The 26,149-nt window shown below is 36.4% G+C and overlaps 1 protein-coding gene across 6 annotated transcripts in view; it reads right to left on the reverse strand.

Moving 5' to 3' along the window:
- The window catches only part of AOPEP (aminopeptidase O (putative)), a 201,905-nt gene that overhangs the window by 48,087 nt on the left and 127,669 nt on the right, over positions 1-26,149 (reverse strand). The gene's annotated exons all lie outside the window — the stretch shown is intronic.

Below are 26,149 nucleotides of genomic sequence, written 5' to 3' on the forward strand. Positions count from 1 at the left end.
AAATGTATTTTTACTATCCTGATAGTACTGTAGGTTTTTTCCTTTGAGAATATGATTAAAAGGAGTTACAATGTCCCTTATCTAACAAGCAATTCTTCTTACAGATGTATCCTGCAAATATTTCAGTTTGTTCTAACAGCTAGTATCTCACTGGAGAAGGAATAGGAAGACATCAGTGTCATAGAAGGATTAATGTTATGTTTTGGTTAAAAAAAGGAAATCAGAAAATGCAATGCATGCATGATAACTATTGTTTATTTTTATCATCCGAGGCAGTTGAAATATCTACAGTAATCAGTTGAGAGCACTTAACTGCTCAGGGTTTTGTGTGTGTGTGTGTGTGTGTGTGTGTGTGTGTGTGTGTGTGTGTGTGTGTGTGTATTGTTCCTTAACAATAATTTAAATATGGATCTTAAAATGCATGGTTTAGAAAAAAATGGTTCCTTGTTTTCATACAGGAAAGTTAACAGCCCAAATGTACAGAGGTAAAAGGTACAACTGCTGGAAAGCCCTAAGAAAAATTAGAAGCAAAAAAGAGGTTTTTAAAAAGTCAGCATCTTATTAAGTAACTTTGAAAGTTTGGGGACATAACCTTTTGAATTCATAAACAAATACAAGTTTACAATCTTGGAGATGATCAGACTCCAAACAGGTTCAGAAAACCAAAATGATTTCTGCATGTATTTCAAGTTTAAATCATGAAGCATTTTATACTAAGAGAGTTGCTGAGTATCCACTAAAAAATTAAAAATCTGGAGGACTGGATGAGAAGAAATTTCTGCTTCATATTCATAAATAGGCATAATCTCTAATACATGATACACCGAAAGGGGAAAATGTAACCTTTAAATTTTGCTATGCAAAAGTAGTTTTGCACTAAAAAGTTATGAATATGAAACACTAGAGTAATCATACTACAGAGGTCTGTGGGCTGATTATGCATGAAAACAGAATTATATCCTATTTCCTGATAATTGGTTTTAGATAGGCAAGAGTCAAGGACTGATGCTGGACTGATGCTATTTCCTGATAATTGGTTTTAGATAGGCAAGAGTCAAGGACTGATGCTAGACTGTTGCCCCTAATCTAGCTATGGCACACAAAAATGACAACCAAATCCGCGTACTCAACCATACAAGTTAAGCAAGTCCTTTTGAAACATTCATTTCAAGTAAAGATGTCTACAACATGTGCAAAAGACGTTTCACTGCAGGCTTCTCATAATCAGATTTAGGCATGATTTTGTTTCCAGTCAGGAAGCTAAAATTAGTTTAACTGTTCCTGAATGACAAACTAAAACATAAACATGTAGCTTCTCATTATTTCAGCTTCAATTGTCCTGTTTGTTACAAAACCAGGTTATACTGAACAATTTTGTGCTTTATGTGTTATTATATAAGGAACTGATATATGATGCTATTACCCATGGCATTAGAAATTTAGAGTCATTATAACTGAATGTAATTTAAATCTGTATTCATATTAGATTACTAGTCAAGAACAGAAAAAATATATAATTTGCTCCCAAGTTCCCGTATTCATTTTACAGAGAAAAAGAAACATTTTACTTATACTTATTTGATTTTCAGGGGTTATCTTTTTTCTTTTTGATGTAGTCATATATACTTCATGTTTTGAAACTATATTTATAAAGTTATCTGTAGTTCTATACATATTTTCTGTTTGCAATGTATACAGATAGTCCTTGACAGTTTAACAACTGTTTGAAGTTACAACAGCAGTGAAAAAAGGGACTTATGAGCACTTCTCACACTTATAACAGTTGGGGCATCCTCACTGTCACGTGATCAAAATTTGGGCACTTGGCAATTGCATATGCAGGTAGTCCTCAACTTAAGACCATAATTGGGCCCAAAAATTATAATGCTAAGTAAGACATTTGTTAAGCAAGTTTTACCCCATTTTATGATCTTTCTTGCTACAGTTGCTAAGTGAATCACTGCAGCTGTTAAATTATGTAGCACAGTTAAGTGAATCTGGCTTCCCCGTTGACTTTGCTTATCAGAAGGTTGTAAAAGGTGATCATATGATCCCAGACTCTGCAAAGGTCATAAATACGAGTCAGTTGCCAAGTGTCTGAATTTTGATCACTTGACCATGGGGATGCTGCAACGGTCATAATAGGATAAAATGGTCATAAGTTACTTTTTTCAGTGATGTTGTAACTTTGAACGGTCACTAAATGAACTGTTTTAAGTCGAGGACTATCTGTATTTACTACAGTTGCAATTTCACGCAGGGTCACACGATCACCATTGTATCAGGAGAATTCAAAATGCCTCTACTGCAGACATAGGCAACTATAACAACTTTACGAACTGTGGACAGCCCGGACTCTGGGGGTTGGCCATTATCACCATTCATTTAGCACCATCGTGACTTTATTCAATCTGTCTCCCAATGAATTAAGATCATCTTTCACCATGGCATGAGGTGTTCACAACTGGCAAAGTAAGCACTGTTGTTGATATTTTGTTCCAGTGCTTGGAAACTATGGGGTCTAGATGGGAATCAAAAGGCTTCACAACTGAACCTTGCAAAACTGAGTACCTTTGTTTTTGGGGGGACTACTGGATCTGGGACTCTGCCATCTTTGCTTCTAAAAGGGGTTGTATACTGTAACCCCAAACAGACATGGTGTGCAATATGAGGGTCCTTCTAGACTTATGTCTCCTACTGAAGTAGGTGGCAGTCATGGCTAGAATGGCGTTTCTACAACTTCATGCTGGGGACCAACTGTGCCCTTTTCTGGATCATGGGGCTCTACTTACAGTCACTCATGCCCTGGCCACCTCTAGAATGGATTATTGTAATGCTCTCTAAATCAGGCTGCTCTTGAAGAACACCCAGAAACTTCAATTGCTACAGAACATGGCTACACAGACAATTATTGTGCCTCTATGATGACATACAGTATGTTATAGTTATACCTCTGTTCTGTAAATTTCATTGGCTGCCAATTTGTTTCTGACAGCAATTGAAAGTGCAGGATTTAACCTTTAAAGCCCTACATGGCATGGGTCCTGGTTATTTGAGGGATAACCCATTCCATATCACATCTACCCATCCCATCTGATTGAGCAGAATGGGATGTTGCAGGTCCCACCTGCTTTTGATGGGAACAGATGACAGATCATGCCCTGGAATGCCACCTCCTCCTCCTGAAGTGAGATTAGCTTTTCATTAAGCTGTTTTATTATTATTTCTCATAATAATCTTTTTTATTATATTGTTTGTCTTGTTTTCATTTATTTTTAAACATGTTTTAATAGTTGTGATATTGTTTTAACTACTGGTTGTTTGCTACCCAGAAGCAGCTGTCGTGAGATGGGGGCTGTATAAATATATATAATAAAGAAATAAAAAGTTAAGTTTTATTTAAGTTATATTTTATTTTGTTTAAACTGTATTACCAAGATTTCTCTTTTTATTTTAATCTGTAGTTGTAAAACATTAATATGGCTATTATTTTAAAAAAAGGGATCTAAATAAAGTTACAAATCTGCATCTAAAACATTACTTCTATTGTGAAATGTTTTTATTGTAGACACTTTGCATTCAATAAGAGAAGGTAGTCATTTATAGATTACAGTGTTATATCATGCAACAAATACAGGGAAACTAAAACAATCAGATAACCATAACCTAAAAACAACTATTGATAACATAGCTTGTCAATTATTTAATTAGCATCTTTACTGTTATTCTCAAAAGAAAAAAAAATGCACAAGAGAGAGTGCATTAATTTACCCATATAAGAAGAGTTAATGACATATCAAAAGCATGTAGCAAGAATTAGCTGCATCACCAGCCATCCTTTAAAAAAACACACAGACAGACACTTTAAGTAAAGAGGAGAGAATCACAACAATGAAAGGCAGGAGATATATGCACTGCTATAAGCCCCAAATAACTTAACCAATGAGGAATTCTTGATGTTCACGCAATTGCAAATAACTGTTGCAACAGCAGTGAATGCACTTGGGGCCGGAAAGAGGGGAGAAATACATACTCCCAGTAGGAACAGGGCCTGGATAATACAGTGGTTGTATAAAAGGAAATGCATCTTCAAGAAAGACATTTGGGCTATGTGACTGAGTGACAGTTGTACTTTGTATTAAAAAGCTTCGCATCTGAAATAATTGTCCTGGTTTGATTGTTATAATAAAACCAGATTTGGGAGCTATTTCTTTTCTAACAAAGAATTATTTGCCAGATTTTGTTTTTATGATGTGCTTCCTGATTCTTAGGAGAAAAACAGGCAAGAGCAATTGGATAACATATATTAATATAATTGCTCATTCTCAATGTGCAAAGTTCTGAAGTCCATAAGGAGGATCAAGATTTTCATGTTAACCTAACCACCTGCTTCATTGCTTTTTTCAGACGTTGATAATATAAAGAGCATTTAAGCAAATCTGATGCAAATGCAAGATGAAAAGTATAGAATATTTTCCAGTTTTTCTATTAAAACAAGAAGGAAAAGGGAAGTCAGAAACTGTTCCAAAAGAACAGTTGGCTGCAGTCCTACTGAAGAAAACAGTAGTAAAAAAAATGAAAATGTGTACATAAATCACACCTTTAAAAATAACAGGAAAAGGTTGAATTACTTAATGTCTGACAATTCACAGAGCAAATTCATTCATGGGAAATAGTATTAAAGCTAATCAGTTCCAAGTTTCATTGTGTATTAGTGTGTCTATGTAAGTGTTATAGTAAATCTAGACATTTCTCCCTGTTTTGGAAGATGAGGTGAGCAACTAATTTTCAAGTGGGTAGTTTCACCAATAGAAAATAAACAGAGCTAGAAGCTATGTCTCTTATTTAGAAAACATATTACAACCACAACCTGTAGAATAATTTGTTATTTTAATGTTAAGGGGACAAATTTGAAATAGGTTTATAAGGATGAAGAATGTTTAGAATTGTTTTACAAAGGAAAATTCAAGGGCAAAACCAAGAAAATAAATAATTAAATTAAATAGCTGCTCTAGAGAACAGTTTTCTGAAATACTGTAAAAGTCTATTCTATGTAATAGAGGAAGTATGTTCTCTCTACCACTATAGGTTACTTTCGCTGCATTTTGATCCCTTGCTTCTTACATTAAGAACTATTAGGTTCCCCGCCACAACACGTTCTATTTATTCTCCTAACAATCACATCTTTATCATAACTCAGATGATGATTACTGTTGGTGTCCAAAAACAGACAAACAAGATCAAAGGAACTACTAGCCTGTTACAATTATGAAATGTATGACAGGACTGCTTTCTTGAGAACAGCTTGCATCCAATGAACAAGATACGCCGTTAGATTTCTCCTTCTACAAATTACTGTCCACCATGTCTAAAATATGTCATAGTTTAAAAGAGTTATTAGAAACATGTTGGCAGTTTGAGGAAATTTACAAGCTATGTGGCAGAAATAGTTTATGGAAAAATTTAGGCAGTGTTCCTCTAAATTTTTACAAGGTATTGCAAAAATAAGTTTAAGTTTAAAATCTCTTAAAACTAAGGCTTTGTTAATTTAAATCCTGCTTTTCAATTAAAACAAATGAACACATCCCCTTCGAGGCCAAGCATTGCGTATATACAGGTAGTCTTTGACTTACAACCATTCGTTTAGTGACCATTGGAAGTTACAATGGCACTGAAAAAAGTGACTTATGATTGTTTTTTACACATTGCAGCATCTCTATAGTCACATGATCAAAATTTGGATATTTGGCAACTGGCATGTATTTATGAGGCTTGCATGTCCAGGGATCATGTGATGCCTTTTGTGACCTTCTGACAAGCAAAGTCAATGGCGAAACCAGATTCAGTTAACAACAATTCCAGTGATTCACTTAACAACTGGCAAGAAAGGTCATTAAATGGGGCAAAACTCAATTTAGCAATGGAAATTTTGGGCTTAATTGTCCCATCTTAATTGGGATTAATAAATCAAGGACTACCTGTAAATCATATATCCTGAACAATGCATTGTACACTCCAAAGGCATTTAGGCTGTCATAAAAATGGAACAAGCAATCTTCTGTAATGCCATCCTTCTCAGTTTTTTGCTTATAAAATGAATGCAACCAGCGTTCAAAGAATTGCTTTTGTTAGACGTGATTTGCAGTGGCTTGATTTGTCATGATTATGGTATTTGAAGATGGTATTAGATTTTTAATCATCTGAGCAGGGAGCTTTTGAAGCCCATATTACTCCTGATGGACCAGGAGGGTATTATGGACAAACATGATATGACAATTGATGAAGCAATAATGAAAGCATTTGAAAATTCCATCTTTAATGTAGGAAATCAGAATATCTTAGTAAATGAAGCAGGTTTCTTAACAAAGACTATGAGTGACAACAAGGTAGAGGAAGCTTAAGAAGATAAAAGGAAGGAAATCCCTAGGACCAGACAGGAAACTTTACCAAGCATTTTAAATATTTAGCAATACTTAGAAATCTGCTTCTAATGAGACAGAGGGTGCCAGATACATGTCAAGACAATACTCATTTTTAAGCACTTTGAAGAACATTTGGGAATATGGAAAATCTAAATGCACCAGTTGAAAAATGGCATTAGGAGAGGGAAAGAAGAAAAGGTAATTTTAGGTCAATGTTATAAACGATAATAGCTATCACTCAACTTGCTTTTAAAGCAATGAAAGGTACAATTAAAGTTTCATTCATTTATTAAATCTGTATCCATGAAATTAGTTTCTTTTTCTGTATGGCTGAAATTAAAAATGAAATATTCATTTATCCCTGAAAACAATTATTTATGAGCTTCCTTTGGGCCCAAAATGACCATCAAAGTAACTGAACATTCTGAAGTATTTGCAGTATCAAAATAGAATTCATCAGTGGAAGCCATAATCTTCTTCAAAAATTACATTTCAGTTAAATGTGAAATTATATTCAGTATTGTCTATGGAGATTCTCAGTCATCCAGGTCATGGTTGTCCCAAAGGTGCTTTTTCAAGAGGCAACTGGACTTTGTTTTTTCTTTGAAGACGTTTTGCTTCTTATCCAAGAAGAACTGAAGAAGCTTCTTGGATGAGAAGCGAAACATCTTCAAAGAAAAACCAGAAAGTCCAGTTGCCTCTTGAAAAAGCACCTTTGGGATATATTCAATTTTGTTTGAAAGTCTCCTTTTAAACAAATGCCACTACAGGAAATCAACAGCGAAAACTTGCCCTGTATTTCTCTCTTGCTGACACAATACTGACCAGAGATCAGGGGTGAAATGCTCCCAGTTTGGATTGGATCGCCCGATCCGGTAGCGATGGAGGCGGGTGGTTCGGAGAACCGGTAGCAAAAATCCCCCACCCACCCTTTTTTAAAAAAAAAATTAAAAGCATTTTTTCTACAACCTCTTCGGCTGAAAAAATGCTTTTAAAAGTTTTTTAAAAAAAAGCCTCTGATGATTGCGCGGCTCAGCTGGGATTGTCAAAGGCTTTTAAAAACATTTTTTCTATAACCTCTTCAGAGGTTGTAGAAAAAATACTTTTAAAAGCCTCTGATGATCCCAGCTGAGTTGCCTGATCGGCAGAGGCTTTTTTTCTTTTAAAAGCCTCTGACGATCCAAGCTGAGTTGCCTGATCGGCAGAGGCTTTTAAAAGAAAAAGAGACTCTGCTGATCAGGTAACTCAGCTGGGATCGTCAGAGCCTTTTGAAAGCATTTTTCGCTGAAGAGGTTGTAGAAAAAATGGTTTTAAAAGTTTTTTTTAAAAATGGCCACGCCCACATTACCTGCATCACCACCAAGCCATGCCCACAGAACCGATAGTAACAAATTTTAGATTTCATCACTGCCAGAGATGCTCAAATGGATGTTAAGGAATGGGGAATTTAAAGGATCTGGCCACATACCAGTACTTTTCAGAATTTCAGAACTAAGGTTAACAGTACAGATTTATATGAATAGAAATTATAATGGGTTTGTTCAGACTCTTAAAAATGCCATAGTAAGTTACGTTTTTGCTTATCACGGTGGTTAGTAAACTATGGTTTATGCTGAGCATTATGTGTATCAAGCACTGTTTTTATTTAACAAGCCATGATTTAAACAAACCAAAGCTTGGTATACTGTGCGACACCACACTGTACATAGAGCACACAGCACACTGTACTGTGTTACTTCAGTATCTTTGTATAGTTTTATCTTAGCTATAATGATTTCAGTCAGACTATCCTTTGTTAACCTCAGTGAATGGAAACCTCTCTGTATCATTCTTGATCAGGAAACCTTCATCTGGTTATTCTAGTAACTACAACATGGTTCCCAATACATAGAAAAAAGAACAAAGCAGAAACATAAAATGGTCCCTGTTTTAGACAAGAATGACCTAAAAGCTTATATTTGTTCTGGACTCAAGAGACATTTTTCTCTGTAAAGGACTGTTTGGATCTAAAATACTTTCACACAGATATCCTTGAAATACAATCTTCCAACACCGAGCCTCAGTTCTTGCCATTAGTAAACAGGTTATGGCTGGGCATTATGCTCTATGGCACTATTTTTCAACCCTGAATTCCACACATCTTAAGGTTGCCAAGGCTGAGAAACGGTGCTTTATAGTAACAATTCCCTGACAATCCAATCTCCAGCCTTGTCTACTGTGATAAACATGTAGACCACATGTGGGGAAAGGTTATTCTAGCATTTCAGAGTCTTATGCAATTGGAAGATATTAAATTCTTTACACCCCGCAATCCATCTGGACTCAAGGTGTGCCACAGGCAGTAGTCTTTTGCTATTCATGAAATAACATTAGGTGGGGAGTGGAGGGAAGGATTAGTATTAAAAAGCACATGAACACACAACGGTTTTGATTGTCAGATGTTGAGTGAAATAAGTCAGATGGCCCAACTGAGAAATAAGTGATACAAAATACCCTAAATCATGCTATCCTATACCCGTGATGGCGAACCTATGGAACACGTGCCAGAGGTGGCACACAGAGCCCTTTGTGGGCACGCACGCCATCGCCAGCTGTTCTTCTGGTTTCCAGCATGTGCATGCGTGCTGGCCAGCTGGTCTTCACGTGCACCGGAGGGCCAGAAACCCCAAAGACCAGCTGGTTGGCATGCATGCGCACTGGCCAGCTCGTCTTTGGGTTTCGGGCACGCACACATGTTCCGGTTTGGGCACTCGGTGCCAAAAAGGTTCACCATCACTGTCCTATACTGTACACTGGTATTTAAGGAAAAGGCAACTTGTTAAACAAGAACAGCTGAACTGCAGTCGCATTTTAAACAGGAAGCTTTAGTAAATGAAGATAAACCCAAGTTCAGGTAGCCTGAACTACCTTATAATAGGTGATCAGGACAAACTTAAAACTCAGAGGTATGAAGTCATGTTAAAAATAATCTCAAAGAGTGATGCCAACTGACAAAAAAGACAAATGAAGGTTAAAAAAAACTTCTCACAACAGGTAATAATCCAGTTGCATTGGTACTTTCAAAATAAGCCACTACTGTGCCTTCCCCTGGCACACTGTCCAGCTATTACATTTAAACTGAACCAGTAATATAATGCAGTCCCCCAAAAAGTAACGTTAGCTATTCCAAATGTCTATGAATATTCTCAGTTATCCAGGTCATGGTTGTCCCAAAGGTGCTTTTTTTTCAAGAGGTAACTGGAGTTTCTGGTTTTTCTTTGAAGACTTTCACTTTTCACCCAAGAAGCATCTTCAGCTTTGGGTTAGCTATTCCATTGCCCAACCATAATTCTGCCTACTTTTCCTTATCCCTTTATACAAACCTAACTAATCTGAAAGTTACTAGGCTGTGATGATTGCCTTCTGTCATTGAACGATTATAATTCCTTTAAGAACTCCTTACGTGACATCATCATTAAAGAGATCTCGAAAGACAGACACTGACTTATCACAGTTATACTATTGAATGCTGGTAAAGAATGCTGGTCCTAGTCAGGTTTACCTACGAAAAAGATAGTAAGTAAAGACTACTATCATTTTGCTGAGCTTGACATTTTTACCAAAACAGAAAAACAAGAAGTAAGATTTAGGGTTACTGATAGTTGCTTGCAAGATCTACTGAATGGTTGAAGTTTAATGGGGTGAGGTGAAGGGAATGGGAAAATGCCTGCTCATGAATCTGCTGAATTAACAGCCCTGCAAACCACAATTTAGGAGTTTTACAATTTGAGCTGTGAAATAACCAAGATGGAAGTCAATTTGGCCAATTGTCTAAAGACAAGAGTGTGATTATAAAGGTTTAGCACTGATGTAGCAGGACAGGGCTCTGGTGCTCGGTCTGCAAGTGCCCAAAGAATCACTGCAATTGGCAATTCTGTACCTGGGTTACTAGGTGAGGCATTCTAAATTGTTCTCCATTTATCTGTATCTAGGAAAATAGATATGGTCTAAAACAATAACTTGACAAAATGCAAATAATAATAACAAAATAGAAATTTCTGCAAATAGAAATAGAACAACTGTGGCAAAAGAAAGCAAGGGTAGTAGCAATAGTCATGGGTGCCTTGGGTGCAATCCCAAAATAACTCAAACACCACTTGAACACCATCAGCATTGACAAATTCACTACCAGTCCATTGCAAAAGGCAGCTTTATTTGGAACAGCTTCCATCCTGCAGCGATATCCGAACACCATCAAACATACACATCTGCCTAACCCCAGTCCTTAGGAAGATTTTGACAGGTGAACAAAAATGCCAAATCCAATCTGGCTGACTATGTTGACAAACCATATTGGACGTCTTAAAATAACTGGCAAAATTCCCATATTGTTATCTTACTTATGCTTACTCAAAGATAAATCTCACTGCCTTCAGTGAACTTTTCTTTACAAATAGCTTTGCATAAGATCTTAGCTGCAATCATATAGTTATGTGCAAAGTACTCTCAAGATACTAACCGGGCAGCCCTGTGTAGTTCTTAGGGAGGGGTGTCCAACCTTGGCAACTTTAAGACCAATGGACTTCAATTCCCAGAATTCCCTGGGGAATTCTGAGAGTTGAAGTCCACAAGTCTTAAAGTTGCCAGGGTTGGACAGCCTCGATCTAAAGACATTTTCATATTTATTTTCCTATCCAAGCAAAGCTATGAAAGAAACCTCCATGGCTCCAACAGACAAGTATATTCATAAAATGACTTGCATGTTAAATGTTGCTTGCCAAGTGCTTTCATACAAGATAGGACCATAATGTGAAATACCCTTCGTTCTTGAAGTATAGTATCTACACAATCCACAATAAAGGAAGTTAAGAGCCCATTCAAACCTCAAAGACAACCTGGTTGAGAAATAATACAAGCTTTTTTATGTTTGAGCTTGCACAATGCATTAGTGAGGTGCATCAGACAAAAGCTTTACAAAACATTCTTCTTGGATGTTTCATAACGAAAAGTTTCTACCAACTATGCTTGCGCGTTTCAACAAAGGCTCCAAATCTCAGCTCTCCTAATAATACAAAGAAGCTGGCAATAGCTAGTGGATCAGACAGACTTAAGATAATATTTCAGATTCATCATCATCATCGAGTTAATGTATATTAATAAACACATAGTTTATTAATATTTATTTATTTAGTTCGATGGTATTTATTTATTAATATTTAAATTGCATTAAATATTATGCATCTGGCTACTTAGAAAAATATTGATCAAACCTGTAATTCTGTTGCTGTGGTTAGTAACTGTTAAGCTTCTTACATGTTGTTATTGTTACCTGTGGGGGGGGGGGTTGTTAGCTTTGACTGTAGCTGGTCTATATGTAGTCAGGCTATTTTTGGTTTTGGATGACTTGCAAGACTACATTAATGATCCGCAATGTGATGCCCAGGGACGGGCAAAGAATTTGCAGGCAGCTCCCTATCGCATCCCACTTTATACATTTCAAGAAGTTATTTTAATTAAAAATAGTAATACAAAGCAAAATACCACTCTCTAACATTAATATTTATGTTCAAAATGCCTCTGAACCTCAAATGGTCCCCCAAAACTTTCTTCAGAAAAACATGCATAATTTTTTAGTTACCCTGACCAAGGTAAGAAGAGGCAATAGTTCTTCCCTTGAGAAAGAAAAGCTGAGTGGGCTGACAGGTATAATACCAATAAATTGTATTTTGTACCAGACTTGAAATTTTGGGCTTAGACAACTTAGAACTTTGCCGTCTTCGATCCGACCTAAGCGTAGTACATAAAATTATCTGCTACAATGTCCTACCTGTCAATGAATACTTCAGCTTCAACCACAACAATATACGAGCACACAATAGATACAAACTTATGGTAAACCGCTCCAAACTTGATTGCAGAAAATACGACTTCAGAAACAGAGTTGTCAATACCTGGAATGCACTACCTGAATCTGTGGTTTCTTCCCCTAACCCCCAAAACTTTAATCTTAGACAATCTACTATCGACCTCACCCCATTCCTATGAGGTCTTTAAGGGGAGTACATAAGCACACCAACGTGCCTACTGTCCCTGTCATAATGTTCCCTTTTATTCGTATCCATTATATGTATTCATAATCATGTTTATACTTATATCTGTTATCTAATACATGCTTGATATAAATAAAATAAAATAAAATAAAATAAAATAAAATAAAATAAAATAAAATAAAATAAAATAAAATAATAAAATAAAATAAAATAAAATAAAATAAAATAAAATATGTCATTCGTGCCAGTTCTTTTGTGAATGGGCAAATCCTCTAGCAATCATTTGGAAAGAGCATTATCTTGTTTTTTTCAAATTCCAAATATGCCGACTACTAAATGTGCCTTTGGAGCCCATCAGGGGTTTCCAAACTTGCAACTTTAAGACTTGTGGACTTCAACTCCCAGAATTCCCCAGCCAATTGGAAGTCCACACGTCTTAAAGTTACCATGTTTGGAGACCCCTGCTCTAAATCATTTTGCTTTTTGAAAATCTTCTTGATCGCAATAGCGTGGTATTCATAACACTGAATTCATATCCCTGAAATAAGAAGCACAGGTGCTCTCAAGATTACCAGCAGCTCAAATGAGAGTACAAAATATATTAAAATAATAATTCAACCAATCTTCCTATATATTACAACAGCAAGCAATATTTCTTTGTAGTTGTTGGTTGTTAATTAAGCAAGCACCCCATCATATCATGTAATTTTCCTTTCTCCTACAGACTACCTAGTCTTCCTTATGTTCATTGATTTCTTTCTTGTCCTGTCTTTGATGTTGTCCATGTTCTGCTTTGGGAATTGGGATGATTCCAAGGCTTGTGGGTAGCCCCAGGAATATTCCTATTTCTCTTCTTGCTTCTACATGCACTTGCATGAATCCATAAAGAAAAGAACCAGCCAATGCCTTTATAGTATATTCCAAAACTACAGTTTGAATTGATTACTAAAAGTACAGCCAGATGGCTAGGAGACCTCCAGATATTCAAGAACCGGTCCAACCCTTAAGTTTGTTCCTGGCTAAAGATGGAGGCAAGGTCACGTCATCTATACTTTTCCACTCACCCATACTGACTTCCTCCACTATAATTTTACCTGACAGTTGGTCATTGACACAAAAAGAAAACTAGCATGACAAACAAAGTAAGAACTATCTTTGTAGTTCCAAGGATTAATGTGACTCATTGGAGGAAGAAATGTGCTCATCTAAAACTCCCAATCGCTCTTAAATACAAATTTATTTAGAAAACAAAATGCCTCAAAAAAAGTAGAAAGTGCCGCGTACAACCTGACTAGGGCCCCGTGGATACCACAGTCTGTTTCGCCAAAGGAGAGTGTTCTTTGTCTGTAACTGAGCAACTATGTGATGGATATAGTCATTGTGAATGCCTGGGAAAAAAGTTATCTGTTTCTCAAAATATGACAAGTTATACACAACGTTGCTTTTGGACACAACGTATGAATACACCTTTATTAATAAAGTTAATAACACGAATAACTTTACTTCTGAAAGTATTTCAATTATAGTAAACTTTGATTTCCCTAATAATATTTGCTACAATTTCCTCCAACAAAGCTGTTAGACAATTGTTCTGTTTTAAACCCCATCACTTACTGCCGAGGGATGCACAGGTATTTGCTCAGCCAGGGATATTCTTGGTTAAAAGGATGCATCTGAACTCATCCAGTTATATTTCAAATAATGTTCACCACATCAATGATGTGATTGATTATGTGCCACCAAGTCATTTTCAACTCTTAGTGACCACATAGATTTTTTCCATGATGAACTATCACTATTCTGGCCTTTCAGGTTTTCCAAAGGTGCACTTATCACTAGTGTAACTTAGTCCATCCATCTTGCTGCTGACTGCCCTCTTCTTCCCTTTACTTCCACATTTTCCAGAATTACAGCCTTCTCTAGAGAGATAGGTATTGTGTCCGAAGTAATTAATTTGAGCTTTGTCACTTCTGCTTCAAGTGAGAATTCTATGTTGATATATTTGCTTGTTTTCTTGGTTGTCCATGGTACTCTCAGGAGTCTTCTCTAACATCAAAGTTCAAAGATGCAACAAGTCTACCCAACATCTATTTCTATAGTGACACAAGGAATACCATGGCTTGCATGATTCTCATGGTTTTTCTACCAAGTGTTAACCTGTAGTGTATTTCTTAAATGCTTGTTCCATTACTGTTGATGGTTGATCCTAAAAGGTAGAAGGTATCCACTACTTTGATATCTAAGGCAGGTTGTTCTACTTGCTGCCATTAGTTTAGTCTTCTTTATATTTAATTTTAGTCAATTTTTCCCCTTGCTGTTTAAACCTTTATTAAGAGAACTTACAGATGTCATCATCATAGAACATGCAATTGATGTTTCTTCCTCCAGTTTTAAAATCATGCTCAACTTCTTCCAGTCCACCATCCATTAATATATAATCAGTATATACATTGAATAAATAAGGGGAGACTAATACAGCCTTATCTCACATGGAAAAGAGGTCAGGCAGAAAGAGGTCATCCCAATGCCAAACTTTGAGGGTGGTAAGAATATACAGAGCAACAGCTGCACTTCAAAGAATCCAAAAAGCTCATGGGAAAAAGTCACACTTTTGAGGCTGTGTGTGTGTAAAATAACTCAATTCCAAGAAATAAACAGAGAGTTAATATTTAAAGACAGGGAGAAGGGGGAATTTGGAACCATAAAGTATCAAAATGATTGGATAAAGAAAATGAGGTTTTAATGTGGTAATAACAGACTAAATGTGGTATTACCAACTAAAAGATTTTATAATGTTATTTACTCTACACTGGTCCATTTGCCATCTTCCCTCTTCGGGAAGGAAGTACTAAGGTCAGATAAAGGATCTTTGGGTTGAAAAATAATCCTGATCAGAAGACCCGTCTTTAGATTCCTATAATCATCAGAAAGGACTTGACATTTGCTTCACCCGGCCTCTGGTTTTAGGAATGAGGTATGCCCCTCCTCAGCCAGAATGTATTTTCCACTCTCAAGTGCACCATGCTACAGGTACTCAGGACAATAAATAAGAAATCACACTGGCTAAAGATGGCTATTCATAAAAGGAATTGGTAATTTCTCTGTAGATGCCAAATTGGAAATATCTTTTATTTACAGATTTATGATGAGCAATTTATAGCAAACCAGCTTATGCCATGAAATGCAAAATCCATTTTCCTTTGAAACACACAGTTGTTTGTTTGTTTGATTTTTTGTTTAATGAGTGTCAATTGTATTTTTAAACTGAGACTGGTCTATCTGTCTCATCTAAACTAACAGAGCAATTCACAAACCTCAGTAGCAAAATCTGAATCTTTTTTGATTCAGGATGTCCCAAAAGCATCTCCAGACATGGCATGGTGGAAGAATGCAAAGGGTCTGCAAGTGCTAGTAATAAAACTCAAGGAACACAGTAAAAAATGGGACTAAAATTAAATATAAAGACCAATGTAATGACAACAGCTACAACGAGCAACCTTAGAATTGACAACAAAGACATGAAAGCAGTAGAGAGCTTCTGTCTTTTAGATCAACCATCAACTGTAAAGGAACAAGCAGTCAAGAAATATGTTGCAGACCAGCACTTGGTAGAGAACCCATGAAGTCTTGGAAAAGATATTCGGATTTTTTTCCAATGTTTTTATTTATACAGATATCAGAGTCATAAAAGCCGTGATATTTTCTATCACACCGTATGAAAATGAAAGTTGAACTTTGAAGACACAGGAGAAAAAGGATATTGACTCATTGGTGTGGGAGAAGAATATCTGAGAATGCATCACATTGCTGTCATGTGACATTTCACAACATTTTTCCCATTCATGGAGCTGGGGTGGGGGTGGCCTGTGCGTGACGCATCCGGCTTGTGGGCCAACAGTTTGACACCCTTGCTCTAATATATGTTACTATGTAACATTCTTTGTAATGTCTGGGTTTAGAATGTATATTTTAACAAGGTATATTGTTAACTAAGAATATTAAAAATAATTCCAAAAAAGCAATAAAGATAGTGAGTTTCATGATGCCATATCTAAAATGCACTAGCTATGATTTATTCCTCCCTCTGCATCAAAATCCATTACATTTTGCATTTAAAAACCAACATGTGGAGTACTGCTTACACAGCTGAATGTATACACATTTTTATTTGGAACAAAAAGCAAAATTAGAAAAAAGCAAGGCAGATTTATAATGCTGTGAGATATTTTGGTATACAGAGTGATGCTCCCTTAAAATGGAGCCTTTCAGATCCTGTGGGAAAAAAATATAAGTGTTACCCTTACAGAGAAAATGTTTATGGATTAAAAGATACTAGTGAACATAAATAGAGGACTACATTTAAAAGCTTCTGCTACATTTTGTAGAATGCAGAAATTACTTCAATTTCTACTGGAAATCTTAATTTTATTTACACATAAACAGAAACTAAATGAGGAGACTGTTTGGTAAAATTTCAAATCAGTTGATAGCTGCAGAGGGCAGCACATCCTGATTTTTTTATGAGAATCCTACAAGCATCCAACCCAAAAAAACTATAAATGAATCAGTTTATTTGGTAAGGCCACCAAGGACTTAGATAAAAGGAGATAAAAGGAGGAACAACTACATTAAATGAAGAACAACTTCCTTTAAAAAAAAAAATCATCAGAGAGCTAATGATGGCTGATGGTGCCCTGATTCCCACTTCCAATGTCTTAGCTAAGTTGAGCAGAATGAGATGTTGAGCAATTAAATTTACCACTCAAATCCCAATGCTTAATTCCTGTATCAACTGCAGATACCTAGTTTTATTGTAAAGGTAATAATCCAAGTTTAAATTGTTCACTTTTAAGTGAGGCATGATTAACATTTAGAGTTGTTTCAACACTGTTTCCTTTCCACAAGAAAATTAATAATACTGTGTATTCTGTAGACAATTAGAATACAGAAGTTTGAAATGTAAGAACCTTAGAATCTAATCTAGGAACAAGAAGTCAAAACACTAATTTTTTTTTAAAAAAATAACAAAATACAATTTCATCAATAATAAACTTGTATTCTTTAAGTATCAGCAGGATAGCAGCTGCATACAACAATTAGTAATGATCCAAAGTTAATCTCATTTTTTTTTCTTGCCATACAGGTTCAAAATACTGTTTGGATCTGCTGCTCCTGAATGCACGAGACAAGGCATCTTGTACTGATGCTGACAATCAAACATACTTACAACTAAGTCGGAATACAATTCATTCTCCCCTTGTGGAATGCATAAATTGGCAGTCACCAATACACAATGGTCCTCTCTTGACAAAGGCTTGGCTTGCGCATCATCGTACGTTATGATTGATTTAATGCTTAATTACTGAATCAATCTTATTTGGTTTATCCAAACTAAGCCAAAATCAAACAAGTAATACCTATGACATCTATGTGAATAGTCATGCTGAGTCTACCAGGCTGCCTTGTCTCTCTTCTTGGGATCAAAGAACAACAGAAGGAAGTATTGCGATACTTGCCAAAAATGGGTGAAAACTAAATGTTATAGGAAGCATAGCTGCCCATCAAGGAGTGCAGAAGATCTGTAAAATGTAACCTACAGCATGTTATCTGTGCCATAAAAACCATAGGTAAAATGGCCTTGGATCAAATTGAACCTGCTTTGCAGAAATGGTTGCCCATATGGAAAGGAGTCTATGGGGTTTGCCCTCTTAGAAGCAACTATGCTGCTACTACAGTTTGAAAAAGACCTCACTCCAACCTCACTCTAAGTTAATGAGGCTTGGAATTCTATTTAATGGCAGCTTTTCTGCATTCCCACTGAAATCTTCTTTCCCTCTGCAAGTCCAAAGATCTTCAAAGCAGTTTTATAATATTATATAGAGTTCTGCTGTTCAACCAAGAAGGGGGTGGGGTGGGGGAGAAAAGCAGAAACCGGTAGTCTTAAAACTACTTCTCTGCAGGGTGGTTCAAATTATTATTGGCATAATTTATTGATCTGTCATCTTCTATTAGTGATATGAATACTTGACGCAAGCCAGAAAATACAAAAATGAAAAGCTATGGCTTGGCCCTATGTAGTGCAGACAAATCTAACGATCGTTTTTTTTTTTTTTTTTAAATTCTTTCAAGGCTATGAAATTAGCTGCTATAGTTTAACAAACTGCCTAGATCTTAATGAGATAATAATCCTTTCTATAAGGCATTCACTTCAATCAAAAAATGAGAATTATATGAATGAGTACTTCAATTCCCACTCCTGAAAATGATCGTGTTAGGGAGAAAGTTAAAGCCTTCATCCTTAAAATTATTTTATTTTTGTAAGGAGAGAATATACAGAGCAAAAGGCAACCAAGTTGCAATGCATTTGCAATCTCATGTAATAAACCCTGACACAGAGTGACAACTGTGTCCTTCAGAGAAGGGATTACCTATCAGTCCAAGGAGCAAAGAGGACGAGAGCAAAAGAGAAACCATAAACTTTATTTCCAGAAGGTTTCAGCCTACTAAAAATAGTAGATGGTAGGAAGACCATTGGGTGTGAATAGAATAGAACAGGGGTGTCAAACTTGCATTGTCATGGTGGCGTCATGTGATGTATCAGGACTTTTTTCACCTTTGCTAAACCGGGTGGGAGCAGGGCCAGCATGTGATGCATCTGGCTTGTGGGCTGCGAGTTTGACATCCCTGGAATAGAATAACAAAGTTGGAAGGGACCTTGGAGGACTTTAAGTCCAATCCCCTGCTTAGACAGGAAATCCCTACACCATTTCAGACAAATGATTGTTCAATCTATTCTTAAAAACTTCCAGTGTTGGAGCATTCAGTGGTGCCATGGCGCAGTGGTTAAAGTGCAGTACTGCAGGTTACTTCTACTGATTGCTGGCTGCCTGCAATTTGACAGTTCAAATCTCATCAGGCTCAAGGCTTCCATCCTTCCGAGGTCGGCAAAATGAGGACCCAGATTGTTGGGGGTAATATGCTGATACTCTGTAAACCGATTAGAGAGAGCTGCAAAGGACTGTGGAGTGGTATATAAATCTAAGTGCTATTGCTATTCACAACTTCTGGAGGCAAGTTGTTCCACTGATTAACTGTCAGGAAATTTCTTCCTTCCACCTTCAACCCTTTCCATCAATGTGGGAAATAAGGTATTAGCATTGAATTGAATCCAGATTTCCCCAATCTGGTGTCTCATAGATGTGCTGGGATCATAAAATCCAGAATTTCAATCCAGCAAAAACATGCATTCTGTAAATGGCATCTGAACCACAGGTGCCACTAGATCCAACCTTGGCAACTTTAAGACTCATGCTAGCTGGGGAATTCTGGAAGTTCAACTTGATGAGTAGCCATTTCCAATATCCCAAAAGCCATGTAAATTGCTTGCATTCAAGCAAAACTTGCCAAAGAATTTCAGTCACCAAAATGATTCCAGCTTTGAAATTATTTGACTTTTAAAGAGGTAACTTAGATTATTTCACATTGTACTAAGAATGACATTCATACCACTCATGTGGTAAATTACCACCTCCATTAAATTCATCTAGAGAAATAATCCAGAATTAGTCAAGCTTAGAATAGGACCTTTTAAACCAAGCAGGCAAATTAATCAAGATTAATTTAAGACCTACTGATTTCAATACAGTAACTGCACTCTAAGCATGACTAAGCCTGGAAGTAACTTAAGGAAAGAATACTGCTTTAAGAAAATACTTTTCCTGAATTGATATATTATTTTCTCCAGGTGATTACCTTTTGGATCTGCATGAAAGGAAATATGTAACATTTTAAATAGTCAAGCAATGGTGCACATATATCTGGCACACAGATGTCTTGATCATGAATTTGTCACAGCTTTTTAGATTTAGACTGTGCTCTACCAACCAGAGACACAAGGGAGGCAGAAAATCTTGCTTTTTCTTTCACATTGCTTAAAAGTGAGCATGTGTTCATCAAAATGTCCAACACTCTGAAGCAAGCATTGTGTTTTTCTTGGCCCATGCTGTCTTTGATTTTCCAGACCTTGTTATCTTTTAAGGATCAGTTGCACTCTGTTCCTTAAATGGCCACCAATATCACATTAATGAAATTCTCAAAACAGGCATAAGCTTCCATTTTTAGTAGCCATCAAAACAGCCCTACAATCTATTGTGTACAGCCACTATTCACACCAACCAAAATGCTTTAATGTATTTCACATTGTATGGATCAATAGACTTGATTGTCAAAAGTCAAGGCAAGATCACGCTGCATTCTGATATCCCTGATTATTTAAAGTCAAAAGGCATGGCCATAGTTTTAACACTGTTTCTTACAAATACATATGACTGCAAAAATTCAAGCTGTGATTTGCCAACATTTAAAGCATTGCATGGTGGAATGTAAATCGAAGTCTGTTTATACAGAATTCATATGACGTGGACAATATACAATTAATGGGTGGGCTGTGCTCCTAGATTTGTGTCTGGTACGGAGCATATGGCTAGCCTAGCATGCCCAAATTATTCACTTCCTGTGCCAGAGAGCATAAGATCAGGTTTAGTCCCATTCTTGTTTAATATGTGCAAGTTGATGATTTCAGACTTCAGAGTCTTGACCTGATAAACTATTTTTATGCATAGTTTATAGACAGATTCATCAGATCCAGTGTAAATTATTTAACCTGGATTGAAAAGAAAATTTCCCTCTAGTTAATCACAACTCCTAAGTGACTCATAACTCCTAGTGAATACAACCATGTAGTTTTCTTTGCAGCATTAAAGAAACAGCTTGCACTATCTTCTTCTCAGCTCTTTCGCCATCTAACCAACAGCTCTGGAATTCACAAATGGTCCCTCCCTTTAGCACGAAGCAGGACAGCCTTGCTTTACTTTGAGATCAACCCCAATGTCAGCTTGGTGCCGCCACCTGCTCAACTAACTTGCTTGTAAGCTGCACTTGAACAATTGTTTTCAACTTAGCCCAGAATCAAGGGAATAATGAAAACACATGCCATAATATTGATATCTGATTTGATCCACTGAATCTGCCTGAGATCTGGATATCTTAATCCAATTACTAAAATATCTCTATGGTATAGGCCAGTGGTCAGCAACCGGTGGCTCTGGAGCCGCATGTGGCTCTTTCATCCCTCTGCTGCGGCTCCCTCTTGATGGTCGGCTCCATAATTGATAGGGCTTTCGGTTAGGACTGGTAGAGGAATGCCACACTTGGAGGAGACTCTATGGTACGGGAAACTGGACTTTTGGTCGGGTCCAGAATTGAATGGGGGCTTCCGATTAGGACCTTTGTGGCTCTTTGAGTGTTTAAGGTTGCCGACCCTTGGTATAGGCTATGTCACTGAATGAGTAGAATAATATGGTGTTAGTAGCTGTTCTAGCAACACCAAAACTGATACTGTTGTTTGGTCCATAGGTATACTATGGCAGGACGTAAAGGATACAAGGCTTCTCCCGTTCCCTGCAGATTGTAATTTTCACTTTCAGCTTACTTAAGGTAAGGATGACTACACAGAAGGTACCTATATTCATGGGAATAGAAAAGCTACTGGATGATATTTGCAGTTTGCTACGTTTCAGAATGTGCTTTGATTTTTTAATATTATTTTTGTTCTTCTCTGAAGAATCAGCTATGCTGATAATGTAGTTTGAGTTCTATTTATAGATTAAAAAGTCATATAACTCCAAGCACTCTGAATAAGTGCAGCTGAATTGTTAACTTATTTTTGGTTCAATAATTGAGACAATAAGCATTATGTTTTCGTCTTTTCAAAGTGTGTATTTTATATCCCCTTCCATGAAAGTTGGAAAGTACCTCACTGTGTTACTTTTGAAATGATTATGCTAAAAGCAAGATTAACTATATGTACAGCCTAAATAAAAGTCTTTTACTTGCATTATTCAAGGAAAAGGGATTTTTAAATATTATGTCTTAAGACTGGCTTCTGGCATCTTTTCCAAGATATCATTACTGAAAGCTAACTCTGCAGCTTGGAATGCTTCTTCTTACAAAAAGTGGGTGGAATCGTGCATTAAATAAAATCTTCTGGCCAGATCTCAGACAAAACAAATATCACATTCCAGAATTTGACAAAGTTTATCCAAGTTCAAAGACCCAGGCAAAATCTTTAGAGAAATCCATTATTTACACATTTTTTCTGTTAGAAACATACAGACACAATCCATTAGATATGTTATTTAAAATCTACTGAAGTAAACTGGTTAATATTAAGGAAGCATATCAAAAAACACTTACACAGAATCACAGGCATGTTCAGTAAGCCAAAACTATACAGTTTCTATCAATTGCAAAATATACTTGGTTTTCCACAACATTTTAAAGGACTATAGGACCTAGAAGACACAGTCACGGTAGAGTTTTGCTCATTAAGATCATCCCAAAACACCAAAAAACCCCTAACAAACTGTTGAAACATTAAATACTTGGGGGAATTAAAAGGAGTGTTAGGCAGCTAAATCTAGCCATTGGTGAGAAGGTTTCAGTCCTGCATTAAGACCGGTATGTTTTTATCTTGGTCTGTTGAATTAGTTTCAATGGCTGGATAAATAAAAACTATAAACTATGATTTATAAATGCCAGGTTCTCAATTCATTTGTCATGCTAAGCTAAACCAAAGAACCAACATATTTTTATCAGTTATAAAAACCCTATTGTCTTGCTTTAAGATTTTGTTTATTGATTTGCCTTTCTTCCTGAAAAGAACACTCCAAGTGACTTACAATTTAAAGGAAATACAAAGAAATATCAAGCATACATTAAATTAATGAAAACACAAATAATTAATTTAGAGGGAACGTTAGAGTCCTAGCAAAAGCAGAATCAATGGGAACTCTGAACACAGGTCCCCAAACAGGGTATAGCCTGAAAATTTTGGTCACAAAATTTCATCTATTTCTTACTTTATTCAGTGCTAGAAACAGCCCACCTGTCTCCAAGCAAGCATATACCCAGTCCTTTCAGCAGAAAGCTTGTGTTTTTTTAGTTACTTTAATTATCTTTATAAATAACGCAAAGTGGGAACATACCTAATACTTCCTCTTTTATTTCCCCCAAAACCATCACCCTGTGAAATGAGTTGGACTGGCTCAAAGTCACCCAGCAGGTTTCCATGACTAATATGGGACTAGAACTCACAATCTCCTGGTTCTTAGTCTAATGACTTAACCACTAGACCAAACTGGCTTTCGACTTCCTTAAAATATTAACTTGCATCCAACTTAGAAGTTTAGATGCTATTGAAATTTGAACTTGCATTGCTGGATTAAAATCCAGAGTGCTATTGTATTTCGTCTGCTTTGACTAACATTTAACTTGACTATGGACATTAAATATATCAAAATATAACAAACAGATAAAGTGTAATTGTATTGGATTAAAATGGGCAAGTCATTTTAAAACTACTGTGATCAAATTTATAATGAGGGAGGGAGGGAGGGAGGGAGGGAGGAAGGAAGGAAGGATGGATCAAGCTTGTCAATTACATTGCTCATGAGACAAAAGTGCAAGCTCTAATTGATAAAATATTGATTTTCAAACTACTGGGTGAAAACTGCAATCTCACCTATGTTTACTTGGAAAAAGTGTTTCACTTGTGGTGGTTTACAACTACAATCTTAATTTATTTTAATTTCCAACAAGTAAAGGCAAGAACTGATAACAACAATGTACATTATTTCGGAGTAAAGTTAAATGGCTTAATTTCTCTGAAACAAGCAGCTTTTTGCTAATTGGGTGGCCAATACCACTACAATGAAATTAGGATCCTCTTTCCTGGGCCTGCAATTCTCTTCTTTCAGAATGTCTAATTCAGTGACAATTCGCTCTTCTATTTACAATATCTCAATACAGCTCTGCCAATTATTTCTGAATTGTGCTTTCTCCTCCGCATGCCAAACCATGTAATAGACATGTCAGTGCCAGTGCTTTTCAGTAGTTAGTCACATTATAGCCTTTTGCGTACAATATTGTTATACCCATTTCTTTTTTCAGCATCGGCTGTCTCATCCTCAGTTATTTCTTTCACCATGTTAGAATGTCAAAGCAGACAAAAAGAATTGATATTTCAGTTCAATTCTTGGCAGTTTGACTTTTCCTTCAATCCAGCTTAGCCCAGAAATTTAAAGCAAGTCATGAAACAATCAATTCTTCATCTAATTCTAAGCCAAGTCTGACATTCTTGCACTTTTACAGCCTGTAACTGCTATCTATTCTTCTTTATACATTCATGTTGTCCATGGTTTATGAGGTAGACCGGCTTTTTGGAATCTAATCAGTGAACTCACTTCAGTGTCCAATTTGTTTTTCATATTCACAGGTTTAGACAAAACAAGTTTAGGGGCTATTCTAAAACAGGCAAAAATGCAAACATTTCAAGGATAAGCTTTGTTCCTGCGTTTGGAGCTCCAGCACTAGACTCTGCATTCCACAAGATACAACTAAAAAAAATTGTCTGGTGACAAAATGGCAAGTGAGTATTAAATGAAGAAACAAAGGGACCTTGGAGGTCTTCTAGTCTAACTCCCTGCTCAAACAGGAGACCCTGTACCATTTCAGACAAGTGACTGTCCAGTCTCTTCTTAAAAACCTCCAGTGATGAAGCACCTACAACTTCTGATGGCCAGCTGTTCCGCTGGTTATTATCTTCACTGTTAGCAAGTTTTTCTTAGTTCCAGGTTGCTTCTCTCTTTGATTAGTTTTCCTCCTGCCCTTTCTTGTTCTGCCCTTGGTACTTTGGAAAATAAATTGACCTCTCTTCTTTGTGGCAACCTCTTGAATACTGGAATACTGCTATCATGTCACCCTTAGTCCTTCTTTTCTCTAGACTAGCCAAACCCAAATCCTGCAACCATTCATATAATTCAAAGGAATTACATTGCTTGTTTTTTTCATTGATGTATTTGCATGTTTGAAACTGCTTCTTTTTTACATGTGCAAAGTACACATGCTGGCGAAATAATGTATAAAACACATATAGTTGTAAATGAAATGGTCCGCTATAGATAAATTCGCCTGAATAGTATAGGACATTTTTTTGCTTTAAACTGTTTGACAAAACTGAAGGACACAGTGCTCATCCTTTAAAGATGGAAGTGGACAAAAAAACAGCACTGGTTTCAGTGAGAATTAGTAATAAGCCAAATTTCCCAAGCACAATTTTCCCAAGAAGTGAATTGCACATGGCACTGAATGATGCAGGACACGCTTTAGTACCGCCAAGCTTCCTGGAGTCAGTCAGTCTGTCTCAGCTGCAATCATAATAGGCAGAGATTGTGAACACAGATGGTTCTGTACACTGAAATGTCACAAAGCCTTAGGATTGCAAGCATTTCTGTTTTGCTGGAAACCAGAAATATATTCTTAAACATTTGTATTTGTTACATGAAAATAGAACTAACCTAACTTGGGTTTTTTATTATGAAATACTGATGCAAACTTAATTTGATACTAATCTTAATTTAGTTTAGTTTAGGTGTCATCCAAACTGAGGCTCTCTAATGTAGTTAACTCTGGTTACTTCAAAGGATTCTACTATCCCATGATAAATTCTTTAAAATGGCATTAAGATGCTACAGCTAACAACACAAAGACTTCTTACTTCAGAAATTTCCCATGAGCATTAATCATGAGCAACTGAATTATTCAGAACACAATAAATCTATTTTGAACCTTAAAGACACG

This window comes from Pantherophis guttatus, chromosome 2 (assembly GCF_059756535.1).
Source record: "Pantherophis guttatus breed Tessera chromosome 2, ASM5975653v1, whole genome shotgun sequence".
NCBI lineage: Eukaryota > Metazoa > Chordata > Lepidosauria > Squamata > Colubridae > Pantherophis > Pantherophis guttatus.